Source organism: Xyrauchen texanus, chromosome 34, assembly GCF_025860055.1.
Source record: "Xyrauchen texanus isolate HMW12.3.18 chromosome 34, RBS_HiC_50CHRs, whole genome shotgun sequence".
Lineage (NCBI taxonomy): Eukaryota > Metazoa > Chordata > Actinopteri > Cypriniformes > Catostomidae > Xyrauchen > Xyrauchen texanus.
The window spans coordinates 10,634,359-10,651,535 of NC_068309.1; the positions used below are offsets into that span (position 1 = coordinate 10,634,359).

The 17,177-nt window shown below is 37.5% G+C and overlaps 1 protein-coding gene across 10 annotated transcripts in view; it reads left to right on the top strand.

Annotated features, from left to right (window-relative positions):
• The first annotated feature begins 1,018 nt into the window (after window positions 1-1,018).
• Window positions 1,019-17,177, top strand: part of LOC127627434 (spectrin alpha chain, non-erythrocytic 1) — a 51,149-nt gene continuing 34,990 nt past the window's right edge. For 9 of the 10 annotated variants that reach the window (XM_052103791.1, XM_052103796.1, XM_052103799.1 and 6 more), the window contains exon 1: window positions 1,019-1,114. The gene's annotated coding sequence lies outside the window, so the exon portion shown is untranslated. Of the gene's footprint in view, window positions 1,115-9,475; window positions 9,716-17,177 lie in introns of those variants that run through there. The other variant, XM_052103792.1, reaches the window with a different exon arrangement.

A 17,177-nucleotide genomic window follows, 5' to 3' on the forward strand; every position in this document is an offset into this window, starting at 1 on the left:
ACAAATGCTTTGCTGCATACCTCGGTTGTAACGAGTGGTTATTTCAGTCAAAGTTGCTCTTCTATCAGCTTGAATCAGTCGGCCCATTCTCCTCTGACCTCTAGCATCAACAAGGCATTTTCAGCCCACAGGACTGCCGCATACTGGATGTTTTTCCCTTTTCACACCATTCTTTGTAAACCCTAGAAATGGTTGTGCGTGAAAATCCCAGTAACTGAGCAGATTTTGAAATACTCAGACCGGCCCGTCTGGCACCAACAACCATGCCACGCTCAAAATTGCTTAAATCACCTTTCTTTCCCATTCTGACATTCAGTTTGGAGTTCAGGAGATTGTCTTGACCAGGACCACACCCCTAAATGCATTGAAGCAACTGCCATGTGATTGGTTGATTAGATAATTGCATTAATGAGAAATTGAACAGGTGTTCCTTATAATCCTTTAGGTGAGTATTATATTATAGAATGTAACAACATTATATTTGAATTTGACATAAAGCACTGGATTAACTGGATTGTTTCTCAGTTAATAGTAATAAAACTTGTGCTAATTGATCAAACACAGTTAGATTTTTCTCCATCTGGCCAAACATGTTATTACAGGACTATAATAACTAGTTTGGCTTTTGTGATTACTATCTCGCTGTGTACCTTACTCACAGCACAGGCATTCTCATTTAATTAGGATGTTCCTAGACACAATGAGACAGCAGAAATCCCAGACTTCAGTACTGGCAGCCAGACCGACGTATTATGGGAGCATTTTCCTGACCAGGAGTACTGCCAGACTTTTAAAAGGGATGCTGGATCAATTTAATTCAGTACAGTAAAGAAAAATCTAATTATATTGATCTAGCCAATATGCTAACTTGAATTTCAGCAGCATATTGCAGAAGCATATGTCCCAGCCTCCAGAAGTGTGATTTACATTTATATATAGGCACAATTGGAATGCTTCGGCAATTTCCGTCAGCATTCGGCTAGTTGCTGCGGTGCATGATGTCACTGTTTCGCGCAGCTCATTCGATCGCCTGTGCAACGCTGTTTTTTCATTCGTTGACGTCGCCACCCGTTTCCACCCAGTCTCAGAAAAACAGAGCAAACTCGTCGACAAGGTAAAGCCTTTGCTCAACATAAAAATGTTTTAATGGTTTGTTTTTACAAAAAACACGTTTGCATTGTGTTTTATTGCAGAATGTATTGATTAATGTGGTTTAGGTGGCGTTTGCTCAGATGAGGTCCGTAGTAAAGGGCGTTTCACTGGCCGCTTTCAGCTGTTTCAATAATATTATAAGGCCAATTTTAACATTTTTAGCAATAATATATAGTCATTACATTGTTGTGCGAGCATAAAACGTTTTTAAATGCGTTTTATCAGACAAGATTGCATTGCCTTGCCCAATGAAGTCGTTAGCAGTAGAGCTAGCGCATATTCGCGGCTAAATTATAAATTAAACATCATTCACAGATACAGGCCGATGTACAAGAACACTAATTGAAATACGTGGGCGTGCAGAATATACAGGAATATTTTCAAATAACTAAATTATAACCCCATTCAATTAAACGAATTCGGTCTACTGTGGAAGGCATTTGTAAACCAGCAACCTCATAAAATGCCATTTGGAACAAAGGCATTAGGCTAAGATCAATGTATATGGTCCTATTAATATAAAACACTTATTATTTTAATTGGGTTAATGTGAGTGTGAAGACGCAAATCTTCATCCGGGGAATGGAGGATCCGCCCAACGCCCCCACTCTCGTTCTGCCATTGGGATTGATGCATTGATATGAGGCCTGCTGGGCTTTTATTTTTGTATTTGTACAGTTTCTGTAATATACGGCCGCAAAATAATAATAATAATTCTTATATACATATCAAACGATAGACGTGCGTTTTGGTCAATTATGGGGTTTACTGAGATTTCTGTAAAATTGTTGGAAACACTGTTAATATCTGTTTATTTTCAAGGCAGGTTTTAAATATTTTTCTGGATTTAGTTTCTCTGTTTTGATCAAATCTAGCAAAAGCATGCAAGCTTAGTGTTCTTTTATGTTGTCACAGTATTACATTAGGCTGTATTGTATTATATTGTGCCTGCTGCATTGTCTTTTGTACTTTGTACTTTTATGGTGAAATATACTTTTATGGTGAAGTGATGACATAACCATGCATGATAACTGCTGCCATGCAAACAGCTTTTGAGCATATGCAAAATATTCAATTTCATGTGTTCATGCATTAGCATGGAATGTTTTTAATCTCCACAGTAGTCACACTAGTCCCCTTATCCATTAAAAGATGCTTTTCCCATTAAGTTTTTAGATGCTCTTAATCAGCACACTTGCTAATCAAATTACAGGCCTATTTTCAGACCTGGTGCCTCAATGCAATTATGCATTATAAAATAACCTAGCTCTTCCTGTCATCTCAGTGTCTGGAATTTAGCACTTTTGTCAGTCTATGTTAGTGAAAAACTAAATTACGGAAACCAATACATCAGTGTGCCGACAACATTCTTGCTGAAATTGTTGAGAATCATTTAAAGGGTGTGGTCTCCTGTCTCGTAACATTGATACGCAGGAGAGGGTCCTCTGGGACATGTTTTTTTTAGTTGAACCCTACCAAGTGTTATTAGATCAGGGTCCCCATACTTTGTTTGATGCCTGAGGCAAATGGTTTGTGTCATCACTACCAAATGTTGGACACTCCCAGAACTATAGATTTTCTTGTTTCAAGATGTTGAACCAAACCATTTTGTCATTGACTTTCTTCTAATATTCCATTATGGACAGAAAGAGAGCATGTGCAGGTCAAAGTAGAGGTGTCTCTCTATGTGGCCATTCACACAATTTGCTCAATTAGTTTTCTATTTAAGCATGCATGTGAGGGACCAAGCAGGCAGACACGAGAACACAAGCTTTACAACAACAAAAATGTGTCTTTATTGTAACCCACAATTTCCAAACAAATTATCCAAAAATATACAAAACAAATAAACTCAGTCAAATAACATAACTGACTAGACTGAGGTCAAAGGAACAGAACAAAACTCAAACTATTGCTCAACTGAAGAGAACTGAACAGAGTAAAACTGACCTCATTACTGAGACAACAACCAAGCTTATAAAGGAAGACGGCAGGCCCACTTAAACACGATAGGGGATAAACATTAACATGACATATAACATTTATACATCTAGATTACATCCAGACAAACAAAGGAACAAACAAAAGAATATAAAAATCTATTTCCCTCTTCCTGTGACGTTTTCATCATTTCGTTTGCTCGGGCGGAACCATCAGGAGTGAAATTCGTGGTTTCCGCATGGACCCCGTTCTTTGTCAATCTCCAAAGTGCCGCTTCCACTGATCATGACCACAAAGGAATAGTTCACCCAAAAATGAAAATTTGCTGATAATTTACTCTAGCCATCCAAGATGTATCTGAGTTTCTTTCTTCATCAAAACAGAATTTAAGATTTTTAGGATTTCATTTCAGGCCTCCTCCTTTAAACAATGCAAGTGAATGTACTCCATTTTTTGATGGTCCAAAATGCATATTTAGGGTGCATCAAAATAATCCACACGACTCCAGTCGACAAATAAACTTCTTCTGAACCCAATGATTGATTATTTTTAGAAACAAAACAATACATATATATTTTTTATCAACAAATGTTCGCTTCAGTACACCTCTGTGATACGTGCTCACGAGAGAGATAACGTAAGCTCGTTGATAAGGTCACGTGGAGGAGGAGGCAGGATGTGTATTGTTGTTTACAAGAGAAGGAGAGCTGTACATAAGTTTAATTGTCTTTGCTGTAGATTTGTATTTGTATAAGTGTATAGTTCAAAATGTTCATTTGGTGTTTGTAACCTGGATGCTTTAACCTTCAGAAACCTCCCAAAAATATGAATTTTTAATCGATTGCCAATACATGAGCATGAGCGATTGAAGCTCTGGCTTATCACGCTGAACCTGGATATCAGTACAGCCGTGGCCAAAAGCATTAGCAGTGATATCAATTTGGTGTTTCGCAAAGTTTTCTGCTTCAGTTGTTGTGGGGTTGATTAACATTGTTTCTAGATTATTGTGCAGAGTGATCAGATGCATTTTAAATAATTGCAAACTTTATCTCAAAAACCCAAATTTCACTGTTTTTTGGCCCTGGCACAAAATGACCAGCTAACATAATTTCACTTCTCATATCGTCAAAGTGTGAATGAGTAATAGTCAGGTGAAATCACTATCATTCTGATAAAAAATAATTTCATTGTAAAAAATGGGAAGGAAGATATTTTTCTGTGTATTCTCTCGGAAAGAGAGATGTATGGGTTGGGCTATGCCTTGGCTGTCTCCCCACACAGGCCTCGTCACTGCAGCATTGATGCTTTAGTCTGCACTGCAGTGAGAGAGAAAGGAGATGGTTAGAAAAATGCAGTTAGATACCATTTTGTTGTTGATTTTTATTTTACGGCCATTATATTGTTAAAAAAACATGATATCACAGTTATTGAAAAATAATGTATATATTTGTGAGGTCTAAAGGTTAGATTTATAATATTTAATGCATGGAAACGAAAAGCATGGTTTATTTCAAGCATTTGTGTGTTTATTGCATGGTTTGTGTGGATGTTTTCTGCATGATAATTGCTGGTAGCAGCGTGTGACATGCTGCCATGGATTAAGTGACATTATATATGCCTGTGTGTGATCTTTTGTTCCCTAGCAGCTGTTTTGACTTGATTTTCAATTTGAATTCAGCCCTTCTGTGCATAGAGATGTTGCAATTAACCTTTTTATTCTGCAGCGAACTATAGACCCTATCATAAATATTTCATGTTTAGGATGGGCTCAATTTCAGTGTATGTTCATCTTGAAAGTGTTCATTTGGCTTTCGACTCTTAATCATTATAGTATCCATTAGGGATGTCAATAAATATCTATATATCGGTTATTGATCGGCACATTATTTTATCAATATAGATTTGAGGTATCAATGTTTTAAAATTAGCCGACATTTAAATTAGAAGCCTTATTTGCGTGCTTTTCAAATTCACTCATCTGGCCTTCTGTTTAATAGTGGGGCATAATAGCGTTTGGAGACAAGAGGGTGATATAACATTTACTGAAACTGGGTCACAGGTAGGAAAAGTACCAGTGTCCAAAGTTGTGTTGAGAAATATGTTTGAAAAGAGAAAAATTATTGTGCAACGAGCATCCCTGTTTATATCTGGAAAAAAAAAATCTGATATATATTGTATATATATTTATGATAATTCAGAAAATCTTCATATTATCAATGTGGCATCGATCCCAAGCAGCCATTTGCTATGAGTTAAAAGAATGCACTTTCAATCACACAAAGACTTTATCTCCATCTAAACATTTTATTATTTCTGCACTTTGGTCTCCTTTAACAAATAGGCCTACTCTTAGCCAACCAAAATCCTTGGAGACAGCCCACCCATTTCCTCTTCCTTAGGCCTGCATTCCCCCAAACTGTTGTCAATGCTCTCACATACAGATGTGTTTCCATGGAAACTTCCATGTTTCAATGTTGACCTCCATTCTTAGTCCCAGCTTGTCTGTGGGAGTGCCTTTAATGATAAGTGCTACTTGAGCTGAATGCTGGATGTTTGGACGATAAGATCCATGTCAGCTAATAAAAAATGAATGCTTTACAGATAACATGTTAGAGGAAATAGGTGTCTTATTCCATCAATGCATATGCCCTTTCAGCTGTTGTATTTATTCCATGGAACACAAAAGGCAGTATGTTAACCTCTTCCCAATCCTGTAAAATTAGCCTAAAACGCCTAATCAAGGCATACCCGAAGTAAATTTAAAGCTGTTCTTGAACCGTTTGGAGTACATGCATGGTTTTGGTCACATTTGAAAGGGGGCACTCTGAAGTTTTTTCTCCAGCTGTCAGAATTACTGTAAGTGCTACTGATTTTGAGTAATAGAAGTTTGAACACAATGAAATAGAATTTTTTTTTTCCGCCTGAAATTTTTTTTGCATACAGATGCCTGCAGATGACTATAACTTGTAGCTATTAGCTTGAGAACACAATGGGATCACAGCATGAATCCTTACCTAGTCCAGGTTCAAATGTTATAACAATATCATAAAAAATGAATATTTTACACATGTTTTTCTAAGGGTACACCCAGGCGTTTTATAAAAGTGCCTTTTGGATACTCCAAAAGGTCACTTTGGAAACCTAGGACAAAAAGGCTGCAACTTTTGAACGCTTCAACGTACAGTCATAATTTTGGGCTCTAATGAAAGATGACACTTAGAGCTATCATATTCCATATCCAGATCCACTATTAGTTTTGCTGACACAGAGTAACTGATGCATAAACACATTAGAGTGCCTTTTCCTTCTTGAAACTAAATGTTGTGCATATAAAAGAGTCAAAACTAGTGCTATGGTGGACAATTTGTTTATATAAAAAATACACAACAAACTATTTACATTAATTTTTACATAAAGTATTTACAAACCATTATAAAATTGTACATGTTTCTAGCAACATGCCAGTCATTGTAGCAGTCACATTTGTGTACAAAGCACATAGGCACAACACAGGAGAGTACTTCACTGGTGTCTTTGCATGACACTGCCTGCACTTCAGACGACCAGCGGTGCAAGATTTGGTGATGTGCAACGGCCTGTGATGTGCTCTTCGTGGAGCAGGAGATACGGGTCTGGCTGTGGAGTGAGACCCCAACTCTGCCATGCTCCTCAGCAAGGGTCTCTCTGAAAGCCCTCCTCTCTTGATGAGGTGCTGTCCTGCTGCTCCACTTTATGTGGCCGCTTGCTGAGTGGGGGAGAATAAATAAATGTAATTTACAAAGCTAGACACAACTTTTCCATCTTTTCTGTATTCTATATATATATATATATATATATATATATATATATATTAGTTTTTCTTTTCGAGTGTGTAAAAATGTATTATTGTATGTATATTTACTGTAAATACTGTATACTTTGCCAATGTACTATGGAACAAAGAGATGGGCCTACACCTCCCCCATCAATTCAGCATTGTAACAAATAGATGGGCCTACACCTCCCCCACCTCCCCGCATTGTAACAAATAGACTCTCAAACATATATTCTTATTTTCAACTTATATTTATTGATTTATTTACTATATATATATATATATATATATATATATATATATATATATATATATATATATATATATATTTACAGTAAATATACAAAACATCTATATAGCATGTCAATAGATCTGAAACAAACAATGAACTAAAAACACGCACAAACGGTTCAAACACTCACTGAGGAAACACACGACAAAGGGTAATTACAAAATGTGTATTCATTATTCAAACTAAAGCTTATTTATGCGAATATACAGTAATATATGTTATAAACACAAGAAAACACTTACTTGTCCAGAGCCATGTCTCATCTCTCCATCTGCCTCTGAATCATCTGTATTGTTTTCAGAAATTTCATCTCCAAACTCAGAATTTTGACAATGAATGCCTTCTTATATCGCGATCCTGGGGTGAAAATCCTGTTTTTCAGGCCCGCTTTCACCATATTTAAATCGCCAAATGTGTAAACAGTTCCAAAGCAGCTCTGCATGCATTTACGCTGAGGCATACAGCAGTGGGTAAACTCGAGGAAACTTTGCGCACAGGAATAACAGAGCCGTACTCTAATCGCTCCACTAAAGCCGCATATCACTGTTTTCAGAATTTCATTGGCTATACGATGCGCCAGTCATTTCCACTCTTCAATGTAATTGGTTTGATCAGTAAACAAAGGAAAGTGGGTATGCCCTTACACTCGACACAGATGGTGGTTGGGTATTGAAGGCTGTGGACAGGACATGGAAGCTCCTATTGGGTCAAATGAGGTGTCAATCGAAAGGTCAGAGTGCGTGCTTCCATTTTGATACCGGATATAGGAAATGTTTACATCTGAACTGAAGTTATTACCGGTAATATGTGAAAGATTAGGCACAGCTGCCAGGTGCTTTGAAATGATGCAACAAGAGTCTGTGGATATTTATTGATGTAATAATGTGATTTGGACTAAACATTTTACTTGATTTGATCATTTGGACATTTGACAATGAAACAACACCGCTTTTGTCGGGAAGTTATGGCTCAGTGTACAACTATGAGGCATCATAGGTGAGTTGCCTAAATTTTGTTATTGGTTGTTTATATGTTGGTGGTCTGACAAAGATATAGATTGTACCTGCTGTTGTGATTGTATCTTAAAATGGTTTATATCAATAGAAAATCAAGAAATGTAGCTTTCCAAAGATATGTGGCATGTGTACCAATGTAACACACAGCTGTTTTGTTTATCGCATACTTTTATTTTGTACATTTAAGGGCCCGTCCGCGGGCCTAGATTTCCATGGTGTTAATCTGTCACCATTCACTGTCATTGCATATTTTTTCCATACAATAAAAGTGAATGGTAACTGAGGCTTTTCCAAGGATGAAAGAAAGTTATAACAGGTTTGTAACTGCATTAGGGTAAGTAAATAAGGAAGAATAATTTTTGGGTATCTATCTCTATAATGAGATCATCTTGTCTTCTCAGCAATACAACGTTATTATTGGTCAGTTTGATGATTTAGTTCTACTTTGTTGTCTGAATGGACAAGGTTTATGGTTCTGTAGACTACAACCATCTGTATCTTCAACATAGGCATTTTTTTTTTTTTTAATCTGTGCCACCTTGCAGCTCCAGGTTTGTGGTTATTAATATCCCAGCACTTCTCTGAGATAATATAAAGAATGTCTATGAGAAGACAACCTCATTATCAGGACCGAGTGGGAATTAGAGCCTTGTCACTGTTAGAGAGTCCTGATTATTTGGGCTAAATGGGAATATACATAAATAGTCAAAAATACAGTTTGGTTTTGTAGATTAACTAAAAGGATGTTAATCTAAGGGATGTGCACGAGTAATCAAGTACTCTTTCTGCACCAGCTACTTGAGTATTAAAAACACTACTTGAATATCGCAAATTCATTTTCCTTTGCGTATTTGCCTGCCGTGAGGAGCGCTGAATGGCTATGGCTATGTTTACATGTACACAATACTCTGATTATTGCATTAATCAGAGTATAAGGAGTAATCAGATTAAGATATTTTCATGATTATCCCTAAACCTGTTACAGTTTAAGCTTGTGGTTTGATTTCCACTCAGATGGTTAGATTTACAGAATGGGTTTTATTAAACAAACCTGCGTGACAAAAACACTTTTCAGATGTGTTATGTCATGAAGGTTCTTGTAATGGTTGGCTTCAAAAATCATAAATGGCCATTATATTGAGGGTGAGAGGTTGGACTTTGCCTGTGTCATGTGGTCGGAATGTGAGAGGCAGTTACTAAAGCGCTCCGCTCAATGAACGAACGAGTGAGTGAGAAAACGTGCATTTGTGGGAGAGAGAGAGAAAGAAAGAGAGAGGGGAACATTCCAGAATGCCGGTGGACTGGTGTATTGTTAATTCGGATACAGAAACAAGCGAGTAAGATAAATGATAGAGAGTGCAAGTCTGAGTGGTACAGGGAGGGGGAAAAAAAAAGTGCATATTTGTGTTATCATTTGTACGCAGTTGTGTTTGGAGGTGCTATCTGTTGCTACAGCGGAACTGCAGTGAAGCTCCTGTGATCGTGTAGCTTTGAATCCTGGTGAGTTTTTATTGCATTTTCTTAACGTTTAACTTTGTAATTCTCTTACTTATAAGCTTAAGTATTAAAAAACAGTGCCATGACCAAGGAAATTAGAACATGTGGTTGGGTTTTAAAGACAAATGAGTGGATTTGGAAGCATGTCTGCTGACTTTTGGTCTGTACTGAGGTGTGGTCTACTGCTTTTTTTTTCCAAAACCAATTTGCCAATTTAATTCACATTTAAAGTTGTGTTTTTTTTAATCGGTACAGTGCTGTGGACTTAACTGATAGAGAAATCACACTGAACACACTGACTCTAGGCTGAGCTGGGTTTAATAATCCTCCCAGCTGATTTGACCGGACGTTGAGTCAGGATCTTTTGGGAGAGGCTGGGTGGGTCGGGGGAGGGTGGCATCCATCCAGCTGATCTGCACAAAAACAGGACATATCCGCACCAAAAAGGGGAGGGCTAGTCTTACTGCAGCAGTCGTTCATCACATTTCGCATCTGGGTGTGTTTTTGTGTTTTCCAGTTTGTTTTGACTTATGTTAGTGATGCAAGTTTATGAAATAGAGCCTTCAAGCATATCAAGTCGTCTCTATAATGCCAGAGTTTTCAACCAGGGGTCTGTGGAGAAGATACAAAAACCATAAAGAAGTTTTCATGACATTTCTAACTATTACTGGTAGCTAATTTCTTTGATGTTTTGCTATTAGCTAACTTTCTAACTGATTACTTAAGTATTATCTAGGGATGCACCGAAAAGATTCGGCCGAAAATGGCACTCAGTTTTCGGCCGAAAGAGAAAAAAGGCCGAAAATATATACCTCCTTGCCCCGCCCCTCAGTGCTCTGATTTCACTCTGGATCGATCTAGCCCGGCGCTACCAAACAAAGGCCGATCATGTCAGCGGTGTGGAAATTCTTCAAAGATTCTGATAAGGACATCACATTTGCGATCTGCAGTGTTTGTTCAGCAGAACTTTCAAGATATATATATATATATATATATACACACACACACACACACACACACACACACACACACACACACACACACACACACACACACACACACAGAGTACAGCAAGAGATTCTACAGGAAAGCGCCCCGATCCACAGCAGTGCTACTGCTAGCGCAGCTACACCACAACTTGAGACGTATCTAGCTGAACTACGCCAGAAGCGACAATCCCCTTGACTATGGTCGCATAAAGAAGACCGCTTTCCTTTGCTTGCACGGATTGCGCACAGGTATTTATAGGTATAGGTATTTATCTGCCCAAGCACCAGCACAGAGAGTGAGAGTCTATTCAGTGCAGCATCTCATGTTCTTGATGAGCTTTCTGACAGGAGAGACTGTCAGAAAGTTTAGCAACTTTTGTTCTTGAAGAGAAACCTGTCACTTGTAGTTAAATAGAAAGCGGTCCAATTTGATGTGTATAGCAATTACTTTACACTTGTTCTTCACTTGAGGATACATCTGTCGTTTACAGTTGAGGTTGGATTTAGTTTAATTACTGCTGTTTTGCACTGTTGTTTTGCACAATAATTTTCACTTAAAGTGTACATACGTTTACATAAACCGAATAGAGCACTGATCTATATATATATATATATTATAGTTATATATATATATATATATATATATATATATTATAGTTATATATATAATTATATATTATAGTTATATATAGATCAGTGGAATAGAGGCCCTCTGCCATTCTGTGTTCTGCCTTTTTGTTTAAATTAAAATTACTGTTGCATATTTAAACTTTTTGAAAGATGCTAGCTAAGTTCATTACTTGACTGTTGTTTTGCATATAATAGTTTTCTAAAACTTTACATTATTTGGATAATTGTTAATAAAATCTGTAAAATGTGATTTTTAAAGAACTGAATGAAGAAAAATATTTAATAATGTTTTAATATATTTGTCCAATATTGGTGTGTTACTTTCAATAAAAGTGTGATTTATTTTATTGGTTTGTAGTTTTTGAATTCAGATTCATTAAATTCATGAAATTAATGAAAAAGTATAATGTTAATACAATTACAAATTGTAGTTTTTCTTAAATAGGTAAAAAAAAAAAAAAAAGTAAGTTTCGGTTTTCGGCCAAGTGCATCCTAGATTTTCGGTTTCGGCCCAGAATTTTAATTTCGGTGCATCCCTAGTCCAGCCATTACCCAATCACTTTCTCATATGTTGATGCTCAGCTAGCTCTCTCTGTTTTCTGCTAATGCTTTATATTTCCACCCTCCTGTTGTTTTTAAGTGGATGTTTTGTAAATAGAAGTGGTTGACTGTGCTGATCTCGTGCTGTTCGGTGCTTTATTCTCTGAATTCTTCATAAGTCTTCTCGGGACGTTTCCATTTCTTTCCCTTTTCATAGTATAATAACAGCTCCCCACCCATCTTAACTTTATTTTCTGTCGACATAGGGGGTTAGTGGAAAGTTGGCAGTTCTGGCTAGCATAACAAAAGACTGTATTGATCTAGGCTGACTTTATGGCTGATGGACTGGTTTTGTTTTTTCCCCATGTGGTCACTGATCTTGGTTTAGCCTCATCCTGGCCTCCTTGTGTCCTATAATGGAGTCGCTTCACGAAATGGAGCACATGCCCCTCAAATGATCTAGCAATGAAAGCTTTCTAATAAACAGAATTGTGAAATTTCATGTGATAGTCAGCTATTCAGTTAACACTCACATGCAATCACACAACAGTGCCATTGTCAAATAAATTCAGAGATGTTTAGAAATTAACCTGTTTTTTCTGATACTATGTCATTACTGAAATGGAGAGGGCTCATTTCTGCTGGAGTAGTTAATCTTTTCACACATGAATGTAGAATGGATCCAAATGTTCACACCTGTGTGTGAATTGAATCCATGGCACTCCATGTTTATAGTTGAGATAAAAAGCCAACTAGGACATGTTACATCTATAATTATAAACTATTAACATGTTGATTTGGAACAGTGCCAGCTGTTAATGTCCAGCTGCATTAAGCATGGTTTCTCGGCAAAGATGATGTTCTTATGTTCTGCTTTCATTGCTCCACAGAAGCATTTTATTATCCTCTTCCTAGACTCTTCTGAAATAGTCTGACAGCTGATCTTGCATTCTCAGAAATTCAGTCAGTTTGGCACTTGAGGAGGGTGGGTGATGTTTACTCTAACTAGGGTGTGACCCATATTTCCCTGCCCTTGGGGTCAGTCATACTGGTGGTTACTAGTGGTTGAATGATAAATCGCAGAGGCCGATAAATTGGCCGATATTCTGACTATAAATGTTTCCGTGTGGCCAATTCAGCTGCCTATGTTTCCAGATGCAGCCCAAAGTAAAAGTGTGTAAAGTGTGCTATATAGGGCTGGGATAAACGATTATTTTTTAAACGATTAATCTAGCGATTATTTTTTCGATGCATCGTTTAATCTAACGATTCATTTTTTCAGTCCGATTCGATTTCGATTCGATTAATCGACTTGTGACAACACCGGTAATACCTGTTTCATCGGGGGTAGGGGTGTATAAAATGTAAAAAAAAAAAAACATTTGCCGGGAGTTTGATTGACTGGCGATCTGATCAATCAATCATAATACGCCATTTTTGTCCGACAAAGTAGTCAGGAGAGAGAAGATTAACGCCGGTGGATTTGAATTTGAATAATGGATTGTAGGCTACTGTACTGACGTCTTTCCGCGGTTAAAACAACAGTCCTTCTGATGTAGGCTACATTCATGTTTAGCCTATTTGATGCTATAAATTAACCAAGGAAAAGATGATCGGTTCACGAGCAGCTTTAACTGAGGCAATCTGTCACGACACATTAAAGAGCCACAAAATAGTAGGCCTATTTATGGTTTAATTTTCTTTGAATGACCAAATTTGAAAGTTGAGACTTTATTAAATGTTACCTGCTTGGTCCTGTCTGTCAGCGCGTTGTCAGTGTCCTCTATGTATTTTTCACGACATTCATAGGTATAAGCGCATTATTAATAGCTATAGTTTAAAACTTTAGGTGTCACAACGTATTATAGCTTACTCCAACATCGAGTGCAAAGTGGGGAGTTGAAAAAAAACTTACGGTGCTCTGTCATCTGCGGCTGCTCCTTGGTGGCGCTAGAATGGAAGGCCATCTCCATTTTGCAAAGATGACATATCACGGAATTGTTTCCTTTTAAATTAAATAATTCCCATACTTTAGAGGAACGAGTGCATGCCGCCTTGCATTTCTGATAGTCTGAGGAGCCACTCGTTTTGGCGCCGGTGCCGCCATCTTTGTTTTGGGTCTGACAATTTGACGCGCATATTTTGCGTCAACGTATTTTTTGCGTCGACGTCATCCCAGCCCTAGTGCTGGTGCATTGCCGTGGTGCTAGAATGGAAAGCCATCTCCATTTTGCAAAGACGGCATAACACATAATTTTTTCCTTTTAAATTAAAGAATTCCCACACTTTAGATGAACGAGTGCGTGCCGCCTTGCACTTCTGGTAGTCTGAGGAGCCTAACTAGGGATGTCCCGCTCCGATACCTAGATCGGTATCGGCTTCGATATTGACGTTTTTAGACGGATTGGGTATCGGTCTGAGGAGCACGACCCAAATCCAATACTCTGTGTTAGTCATGTTTGTTACTGTCAAGCTTAAAAAATGACATAAAAGAACTGTTAAAACACCATTAAAGCGGTTCATATGACTCTTGCATTTTATTCAAAGCCACTTGAAGACACGCGATAGCTCTGTGAATTGCAATAGGCTGTTTAATAAGTAAACATATAAATGCACGCGCAGCTTCAGCCCGTTAGTGAATGGTGCTTCGGTTTACACACGCGTGCGGCTATTTATAGCCTTCACCCGTGCACAATATTTGAGCGCTACAAACGAACATCTCAGATGTAGATGCTCAGCAGTTCGGTTCACTTATAATATGGACTTAGAACGGCACTGGAGGTGCATTTAACCAGAATATAAATAAGAAGCGAATTAAACTGTGAATAAAAAGGGTGAGGGTTTAAAAGTTAAAGCTGTCATGGAGAGACTCACAGCAGAGATATGAACTCTGCAGGGTTTATTGAGCAGAGGATTGAAACAGTGATGGAAACATTGTGAGTAAATCCAGTTAAGCAGAGTGGCAAACATTAGGTAAGTAATATCCAGACAGTGTATAGACACGATGAAAGAGATAACTTACAACAATTTTATGATACTTGCAGGCAATAATGAAGACACATGTTTGACATAGTATTTCTGAGACTCCAGAACTTTCTACTATCGATGAGAGAGAGAGAGCGAGAGAGAGAGAGAGAGAGAGAGAGAGAGCGCGCGCACGCACGCACGGGTGAGAAAGTGGGGCATTTATGCAGTCATTGAGTAGCCACTAATGATATGCAGGTGCGTGTAATCAGAACTCAGGGAGTGCCAGTATGCTAGTTAATAATGAAGTGTTTCTTAATAAGCTATACATTTATATTGAAATAATGTGTAGTTAAAGGTTTGTGTTTCTTTACATATTAAAGAGTACACCCAATTATTTCCACACAATAATGTAAAGATATTATAAACTGATTATGCAATAAAACAACTCTGGTTTCGGATCGGTATCGGCCAATACTGAGATTTCCGTTATCGGAATCAGATCGGAAGTGGAAAAAGTGGTATCGGGACATCCCTAATATTAACAATTTCTTCATGCAAATAAATTACAAAAATTTGATGACTAAAAAGAAATTAGAAGAAACTGATATTTACCATTTTAAAATACAATATCCTTTTTTAGTTTTGTGTGAAATTTAGTAAATATAATGCTAAATAAGAGTTTTTTATTTGCAGTTTAATGTTTTTAGTTACTATAATAAATGGTGTGATATATTGGTATTGTATCGGCCTATCGGCCATCCATATCTCTGGATATCGATATCGGCCATTAAAAAAAATCCATATTGATCAACCACTACTGGATACTACTGTAATGTCACCCCCTCCACCCTCAGATGCAGCTGAAATCACACTGACCCCTCACTACTAAAAGAATGGGACGCATGCAGTGGATGTAGTTTGAGTTGGTGGGGGTTGTGTACAGAGTCAGCAGGGGGCTGATGGCAGCACTCTCTTTGTGTCTGTGCTCAGATGCGTGAGGAATTTCCACCTGGCCCCCTCATGCTCAGCTGTTTGCCATTGCTGGGGAGAGTTGTGTCTGCCTGTTTTTAGGTACCGGTCTCGATTGAGTGGTTTTATCAAAGCCATGTAGATGTTGCGGTTTCATCTTTATTTTTAATGCATTGATTCAGTATGAAATAATCTAAAAGTGCAGTGTTCACATTTTTCTATGTTAAATTACTTCGTAGACCATTCATAGGCTGATTTACCCCAAAATGGTAAACACTGTTTCACTTTATCAAAACAAACTTCATTTTTAGATTATAATATGTTTTAGTACAAGCTTTTTGTTTACTTTTTTGCCATTTTCCCGTTTTCATGTCTGTTGTTTTAGATGTTCTTTTTCGTTCAGGGGTAAAAAGAAATCTAAAAGCAGAGCAATGGTATACTGTTTGTGAACATTCAGAGACCAGCCACACTGCTGTGGGTGGTGTTTAGAAGTACATTTAAATATGAGGACGATACATGTAAAACCTATACTAATGTGACATTAAAATGAGTTAGCAGTGACTTTATGCCTCATTCTATGAGTAGAATTCACACAAGATCAGTAAAAGCTGTTTTAACCACTCGATAATGATTTAAAGTAATATATATGCAGTAAATAATGTTTAATTTGTCTTGTTTACATTCTGAATTCATGGCACTAATGCGCTTACCATAATATACGTGGCCATAAAATGCACCGATTACACACTGTTATTGTAATTTATGATGACTGATACTATTGCAAGGATGAGTGTATAAAAGTGTTAATGCACAGAATACATGAATGATGAAGTGAATGGCTTTCACTGCAGATGGCACATGAGTGATTGGGCTCTTGAGAGTATTTGAGTAGATTGGATTCCTTTTGTAGACTTTTTAAACAAAAACAAAAAATCGCATGATATGGTCTTTGAAAATGTCTCTACGTGAACGATCGTACAGATGTAGGAAAATTTGCACCAGCTCGCTAATAATTACATGACAGTGTGTTCATGTTGACTGATCTTGACTGACTTAACAATTTAAACAGAATTAGCTGTCAGCCTCAAGGCAGGTGGAGCTTCAGGTCACACCTACCAATTACGTTGACCAATGGCAGTAAGAAGGTGTTTAGCAGTTGGTAAGAATTTTTTCTAAAAGTTCACCCTGGTGAGCTGTTACGAACCACCTTTTTATGCTGTATTTTGTTCTAAATGACGTCACACCCATTTGTTGTTCTATTTCGTATGAAGTATATTGGGGCTTTCACTGTACTCTTGTTCCTCTCTGATCAGGAAGAAAAGCAAATTTTGTCCTCACCTTAACTGCTTCCTAAGCCCTAATTCCTATAG